Here is a 7816-nt window from a genome sequence, read left to right as displayed (position 1 = left end):
GCTTCTGCAGGCAGCGCGGCCAGGGTACATGTCAACAAATATAAGATAAAACGCTTTATTAAAAACTAATCTGTTAACATAAAACTAATTAAAAACTAATGTCAACAAATGTCAGGTGACAATGTTGATGCCATTCGTCCCTGGATATTTATTATTTTATTTTTAACATATCGCAGTGAAGGAGATTATCTTTCAAAAAGGAAGACATCAATCAGGAACTATCCAGGGACGAATGGTATCAACATTGTCACCTGACACAAATATAAAGTAAAACGATTTATTGAAAACTAATCTCTTATGTCAACCTGAATATTTCTTGGACTAGAAAGGGCAAACCAAGCACTGGACTCTATTCACTTTGTCCCCTTCAAACACTAGAAACACATAATACACCTATTAAAAATTTTGTCCGCTATGTCAACCTGAATATTCCTTGGACTACAAAGGTATAAGCCAAGCACTAGAAATTTACCAAGCACAAAAAACTTACCAAGCACCTACAATGCACAAGCACTAGAACTCTTATACAATATAATCGTGACTAATGATAACATTAGGAATGTTTATTGCAGGTAGCAATATGCTAAAAACTGTATCAAAATCGGCGATGACCTGCACTTTGTGTACAAAATTTAGTTTTGAGCCAATGCTGGTCTGAAACAATAAATTGTATGTACTTTTCTCTTAAACCTGGATGAATTGTTTTATATCTTATATTCCGTACATTAATATTAAACTAATATAATAATAAAAGCGGTTTCACCGTTATTAGGCCGTAGGCCTGTCGCCGATTCTGAACATCGCAGAACATTCACAGCTTTTTGCGGTCTCGAACTCACTACTCACTGATTCAAATTCTGCTGTGTTTAACCGCCCGGCCTCCTTGCCGATTCTGACCAGAATTGAATCTGAAAACTGAATTTTATTCAGCTTGTATATCTTGAAACCATCAAAACCATCCTATGCCTGTNCCGTCCGTGACTTCACGTTTTCGTCGACGAGAAAATGCGCTCTCTGTCACTCACTGCAGTGAGTACCTACTGAGTTATATTTTTTTATCCAGGGCACGAAGCGGTTCGTCCTGAGCGCGGGCATCACAAATGCAGGAGCCGTGACATCCCTGAGCGCCCAGAACCTCTGCGCTGCAGATGGCCTCGAGTTTGCTGTGATCAACTCCGCCGCTGAATACCAGCTGCTTCATGCTCAAGTGGGACCCGGTGAGTCGTTATTATTAAAACTTTGTTATATATTTTATGAAATTTCAACCTGGAGTATCTAATGATGCCAAGAATATACAGATTTCTTTCGTTATTATATTTTTTTATTTTGCATATATTTTACTAAATTTCAACCTGGAATACATTGGTAAGTAATGATAACAATAATAGACAGATTTCTTAACATAACATACATAACATAGTGATGTCGGCTCTGAAGTGTAGGCCTGATGTGGCCTGTCGCCGATTCTGAACATCGCAGAACATTCACAGCCTGTCTCTTATACACATCTAGATGTGTATAAGAGACAGGCATATTAATGATACAGCAGGATTTAAAATTAATGATGCTACTACTGTTACCCGAATGATATTGATGGCAACTTAACAACAATTACTTTATTTATCTGGAACATAAAATTACCGCAGATCCCAGTTGCCAACAGCGTTGGGAAGCTAACTCTCCCACATGTGGGAGTTGGGGTCGGTGTGGGTGCTGTGGATGCCTCTCTGCTCCCCCTGCTAGCCTCCCACGTGGACTCCCTCACCCCACAAGCGCACTACGCAACTATTTACGCAATCTCGCAGAGCGCTGTGGCACTTGCGTACTGTGCGGGTGATTAAACTTTAATGTTGTACTACGTACCCTAACAATGTTGAGGTTAAATGATATTTTAAAAAAGTGAGTAAACAATAAATTGCTGTGACAACTACGTTATAAAGAATATGGCTCTTCGTTCGGGGGATTGTTCANGGAAAGATCGGGTTCCAAAGGCCGGATCCCTTGTGAATCAAGTCACGAAAATTATAAGAATCGGCAACAGGCCATGGGCCTATTTCTTCAGTGCCGACACTTCTATTCTATTCTAACTGAAATTAAGAAGCGGTCCCTGGGTTAACGTACTTCAGATAGCATTTTCCTGTCCTATATAGATATTTAATGCAGTCCATGTTTCCATTTAAAGAGTTTCGTGTACTATATAGAGGCAAGCCTCAACATTGAGAAACGTTGCATAGAAAAACTTCGTTAGTAAAGCGCGCTCTCTAAAAAAGGAACGAAAACCAGGGTGTGAAATTAGTTCACATGACCTGAAAATTTAAATAGTATTAAGGGAATCGAAGTTTTTCACTTCGTCGTAATTTTATTCCTTTCTGTTAATGATATCATTTTGTTCTTTATTTTGTTGCAGTTGTTCCAATGACCCATATTAAGGTATGGATGCTATCGTCTCTGTTCGTACTGGCGATCACAGCGTTCCCCACAATGCCAGTAAAATTTACGGAAGCAAGTAGATTTTCCGCTTTCTGATCTAACAATTCAAATTCTAATGAAATACTCTGAGTGCTTACGGGCTCACGATTTCTGTTACGATACAGCTACTGACAAAGAAAAAAGTCCGAACGGTAACACCCGCGCCAGATTTATTGCAGAACTGAGTTCGATGAAAGTGCAGAATCGTAGTTAATTTTTCTAATTAAGGACCCAAGCTTATAGTAGCTGGACGGCGAGATCATCTGTAAACAATTTTCAAATGTTCAATTAAAACATTCTAACTAAAATTCTATTTCTTTCAGAGATCAGATCCCGTTGCACAGCCGCGTGCTTGGCCTGGTTGTGGCTCAACTCTACGCAGCAATGGGCTGATGGAAGTTTTTTCAACCAGTGCCAGATCGTCATCGAACCGGCTTCATCAGGCCCTTGCTTCGCTCAGGAGGCTTCGACACTCGAGGTGTGGAGGGGACCCTGCATCTCACTCGGATCCATTCCTGTGATCTGTCAAACTTACGTTTGAGTGCACAAGAAAAGGAGAGTCACGATTGGCTGGGTAAATTCCCAGTGAAACAGCAAGTAATAGGTGAACGCACATGATAGTAACAATATTCAACTACTATGAATATTGTTACTACTGTACTTCAAACCGGCTCACAGCCACGAATATCAGCAGTTTTTATCCAGCGTGAGAAATTTCCTGATGTACCTACTCTTAACGGTGGACCTCGTAACGGTGGTCAAATGTATTTTCATGAGTATTAACTCATTCGCCTGATTAACGTTCAATAATATCAGCCTTGTTATTCCATCTTAGAGCCAGAACAACGGATTAAAACGCTCAGCCATTAATCCACAGCGGTGCCAGTGTTATAAATTAGCCCATTAGGCCTGTCGCCGATTCAGAACATCGCCGAATTTTCACAGCTTGCTGCGGGTCTCGAACACGCAACTCTCTGCACCAATATTGCTTTTGCTTAACCGTCTGACTAACTCGCCGATTTTGACCAAAACTGTCACAGGAAGCTACGGTCGAACCCGCAACTCCCTGCCCCAATTTTGGTACTATGAACTGCAACCACTGCGTCACCCTGCCGGGGTTCATACAGTAACATAAAGTTGTGGTTAACGACAGTTTACGAGTAATGTGATCCGGTGAACTGTGGTTGCAGGGAAATTAGTGAAGGTTAAAATGGACGAAAGTTAACCTGTCACAGTAACTTTACCCGGGGTGACCGGTTTAACTGCTGTCGCAGGTTAAGCTAACGATTCGTTGCTCGGGGAATGTTTTTTTTTTTTTCTGACAGCACTAGGAGGCGTTTGAGTTGGTTTATGGTGTTTGATGTTTCAATAATTACATTATTTACATGCACGAGTGCTGTACAACTTAGATGTGAATTCAATATATTGACAAGCTACCCGGTCTTTTTACTATTTTCTTTCCTATATTTTTCACATTGAAGATGATGTGATTGGAGTGAGGGTAGCGATTGTGATGCTTTAGAGGGTACTGAGTCATTCGACGCTCGGAAGGTAGATTGGGATTTCAGTTGTTTCGTTTCTTTAGTCTCGTTTCATCGTTAAGTTACTCTCGATGAGTTCTGTGAATCCTTCAGAGTTGTGAGGGACAATGCACTTGCAATTAGTTACATTTCTATATGAGACACCCAGGTGCATCATAGCCCGTTGTGTAGTTACATGTTGAGGGTTAGCGAGAGTAAAGTTGTTGGTGTCAAGGAATCTGAATGCGATCATTACTACATCTGACGTATAGGTGCAGATGGCCGGTTGTGTAGGTGGAAAGGGTGTGTAGGGTGCTGATGGTCAAGAGTACACGGATGGAGGACTGCTCTAGAATATTCTGGAATATACTAGAATATTCTGGAATATACTAGAATGTTCTGGAATATACTAGAATGTTCTGGAATATACTAGAATGTTCTGGAATATCCTAGAATATTCTGGAATATACTAGAATGTTCTGGAATATACTAGAATGTTCTGGAATATACTAGAATGTTCTGGAATATACTAGAATGTTCTGGAATATCCTAGAATATTCTGGAATATACTAGAATGTTCTGGAATATACTAGAATGTTCTGGAATATACTAGAATGTTCTGGAATATAACTAGAATGTTCTGAAATATTCTAGAATGTTCTAGAATGTTCCGGAAGATTCTAGAATATTCTGCTTCTTATGTAGTCAGATGAGAATACTACGAGTTGATTGAGCAACAAGAGGTCGGTGGTCTTTGTGTTGGATCAGGTTATACACGCTTTCTGGTAGAGGATTGGGGGTGATAGTGGGGATCTCGCATTGGTCGTTTATTATCATTGAGGTAGAGCAGTTTTGCTATTTGTTCGGTCTATGGTTTGCTATGTCTTTAAAAAATTAAGAATATACGAGAGGATACAACGAAAGACGTAAATATAATGCGTTGTATGCAGGTCCACGGATGTTATACGATGTTTGTGTCTATTTCTATGGCTGTTATTGCTGAACACGAGACTCGAATACTACTCGATATAGGAGTGAAAAGAAAATTCTCCGTAAAGAACATGCAAAATCACAGACAAATGCATCAAACTTGAAATAACACATCATGAAATCGCCCAAAAACTTCTAATTTGCATCTTCAGACATTGTGTGCTTCGCATGGACCATAATAGCCACAATAAGCTTTCTTTTAAAGCTTTTAATTTATGAAAATTACATCCTATTATGTGGTCTTAAGTGCGATCACATCAATTCTGCAGCGTTAATTACATAGAATAATTCACTTCTCAGTTAGTTAGTTAGTTTAGTGGCAAAATGTTTACTAGCGCTTCAGCTATTTAGCTACTATCTTGCACCGAAAGTCAAGATGAACATCACCATAGGCTCACTAACTCAGAGGTTCGTGATAAGCGCGTCTTATAAATAAGGCGTTCAAGGTTGAGAATCATTTTATTTATAAATAATTTGAGTCATTTACAGAAATATACAAGCATATACGCCATTAATGAGATTTGTGAGCAGTTTAACATAAGTATTAGTTCTCCTCTCTAAATACATACTTGTACAGCCTTGCATCTCCAACAATGTACATAAAGAGACAACGAACAGCAAGCTTGTCATTTGCACAACACCATCTTTGCTACACACGGTAAATTTGTTCACAATTGTACATCGCTAAATTAAATGGCCCGTATTTAGCCACGTCAAATGCACGAAACGGTTTCAGATAAACAATTACGTTTTGTACAACCGCGCGCATGCATTAAATGCTGCACGCTCTAGTCTCTATGCACCGTACAGATCAATACTTAAAAACCCAGATATATATAAGATCAAAATAGAAGTAAAGAATTATTCCAATAGTTATGGGTTGATTGAGACTAAAACATTACTCTTATCACGCTGAATTATCTTCTGCGATTCAATGATGAATAGTAACGTCCTAGATAAAATCATTCGTAAACATATCGAGGCACGATAACATTTTGGGAGTGGATAGATTTGGCAAGCTATTTACATTACGCATAACATTACGATCACACATGTCACAAGAAGAAAATATTACAAAATAGAGCTGTATGAACACACACAGGCGAAAATTCATATATAAGTGAAATCATATATCAACTGTAGAAAGGGACTGATGTTACCGTTTAGATAAAGAAGTATATTTCTGAACGGCATCTAAGTACCGTAGATTTGATAGCAGATCGAAGAACATTTGAAGTGACCATGACGACCGTATTTAAGATCTGATATACGAATTAGATACAACAATCGTGTTGATATTTATTCATCACACTCGCATTGAATTGGTAAACAAAAGCTATACGTACTATCAACTGAGCAAACAAAAAATGGGGGAATCCCATGTAGGTTCATACCTTAGAAGGTTAAACCAATAATAAAAGTTAACCTATACTAAACCTAAACGTCAATATAAAATATCGAGAGCACCAGTAAAAGTATTCTCAAAGCGATGATTGAAACGACTTGAACTAGGGAAGGCAAATTTCTTCTGATCAAAAGTTGGTAGATGAAAATTTTTTCAACATTTCGACTGCCACACCGTGTAAATAACTCCCTATTCTCCCTATTTAGTAGATGGTAGCTAGTAATATCTGAATTCATAGAATGCTGGCTCAAATTGAATAGATTCAAACGTCATTGAACAAAATTGGGAGTGCGGGCGAAAATTGTGACGCGAACGCAACGGTTCAAAGTAAAGCATCTATCCTTAGTTAGAGATTGTTCAAAAAAGTATCAACGACTACACGTCACATTAGGCCTGATTTAAAATAAGGATGGAAAATGCTCCAGAGCGCAACTAAACAGAAGGAAAAAATACGTTTTTCTCATCATATGAAATACACAGAAGCCGTCACGTACGACTTAGGAAACTCGAGAATTTTAAGAAGCATTTCGCGTAACATAAAAGATTAACAACAAAGTTTCATTATTCTAGTTCGGACAACAAATTAAATCATTTACGGCACAACACACATTAACGTAAATTAACGTAATTCAGCGTAATAGGCGATCACGAGAACAAATGTACTCGCGTCAGTCGGTAGAGCTGCCAAAATGACTAAAAATCAGAAAACTAGAACGTCATGAGCAAATTATTAGATGCAAATTTCACAACTCGTGAATATTAGATTCTCTAATGCCAACAAGACCAACAACACAGGAAAATCACCAACGTTACAAAACGGAAACAAACAAAACCGTGAGACAATTTTTCGCGAAGACGTTCGGCCAAGAAGAAAATTATACCGAGATTTGCACGAGATGCTCCAATAACTCAGGAAGCAAGCGGCGTAGACTTTACCTATAAAGAGATGGACTTTTTCACATGAAACCGCTGAAAGTAAAAAAAAAAAGTCCAGAAATTCGTCCAGTTTCATAACAATGCAACAGAATTTGTAATTTGTCTCAAATAGAGCAATTCTTTTTACATATAATGAGATAAATCAAGCTATTTTATAATTGTGACAAAATTACTAGTCAAAATAATCGGTTTGAGAACCAACTTTGCTTTTGATTTAGTTCCTGAAATTTCGCAAACAAATTCCCAACAAAACATGAAGCAAGCTGCGAGCATTGAACAACACTCTACGTACCATACCTCAAATTGGGCAGTAGCAACCGATGTTAGCACCTTAGTTTTCAGCGTCATATCCAAACGTACAAATGACTTTCATAAAATCAATTGAATTTCATTAAAGCAACAGCAAAAGGCATTTCCAGCATTTTTACTGGTCCCAGGCAGCAGCATAGCGAAACGAAATAATACTGTTATTTGTTAACGATTATAAAAAAACTAA

General features: G+C 38.4%; 1 long non-coding RNA gene across 1 annotated transcript; it reads left to right on the top strand.

The window, feature by feature from the left end:
• Window positions 1-1064: 1064 nt before the first annotated feature.
• Window positions 1065-3906, top strand: LOC125179136. Its single transcript, XR_007157155.1, has 2 exons — window positions 1065-1217; window positions 2793-3906. It is a non-coding gene; the product is annotated as an uncharacterized LOC125179136 (long non-coding RNA).
• The last annotated feature ends 3910 nt before the right edge of the window (window positions 3907-7816 follow it).

Source organism: Hyalella azteca, unplaced genomic scaffold, assembly GCF_000764305.2.
Source record: "Hyalella azteca isolate HAZT.00-mixed unplaced genomic scaffold, Hazt_2.0.2 contig15326, whole genome shotgun sequence".
Classification (NCBI taxonomy): Eukaryota; Metazoa; Arthropoda; class Malacostraca; order Amphipoda; family Hyalellidae; genus Hyalella; species Hyalella azteca.
The sequence above is the reverse complement of the archived record's forward strand: the minus strand, read 5'-3'. Positions and strand labels throughout refer to the sequence as shown.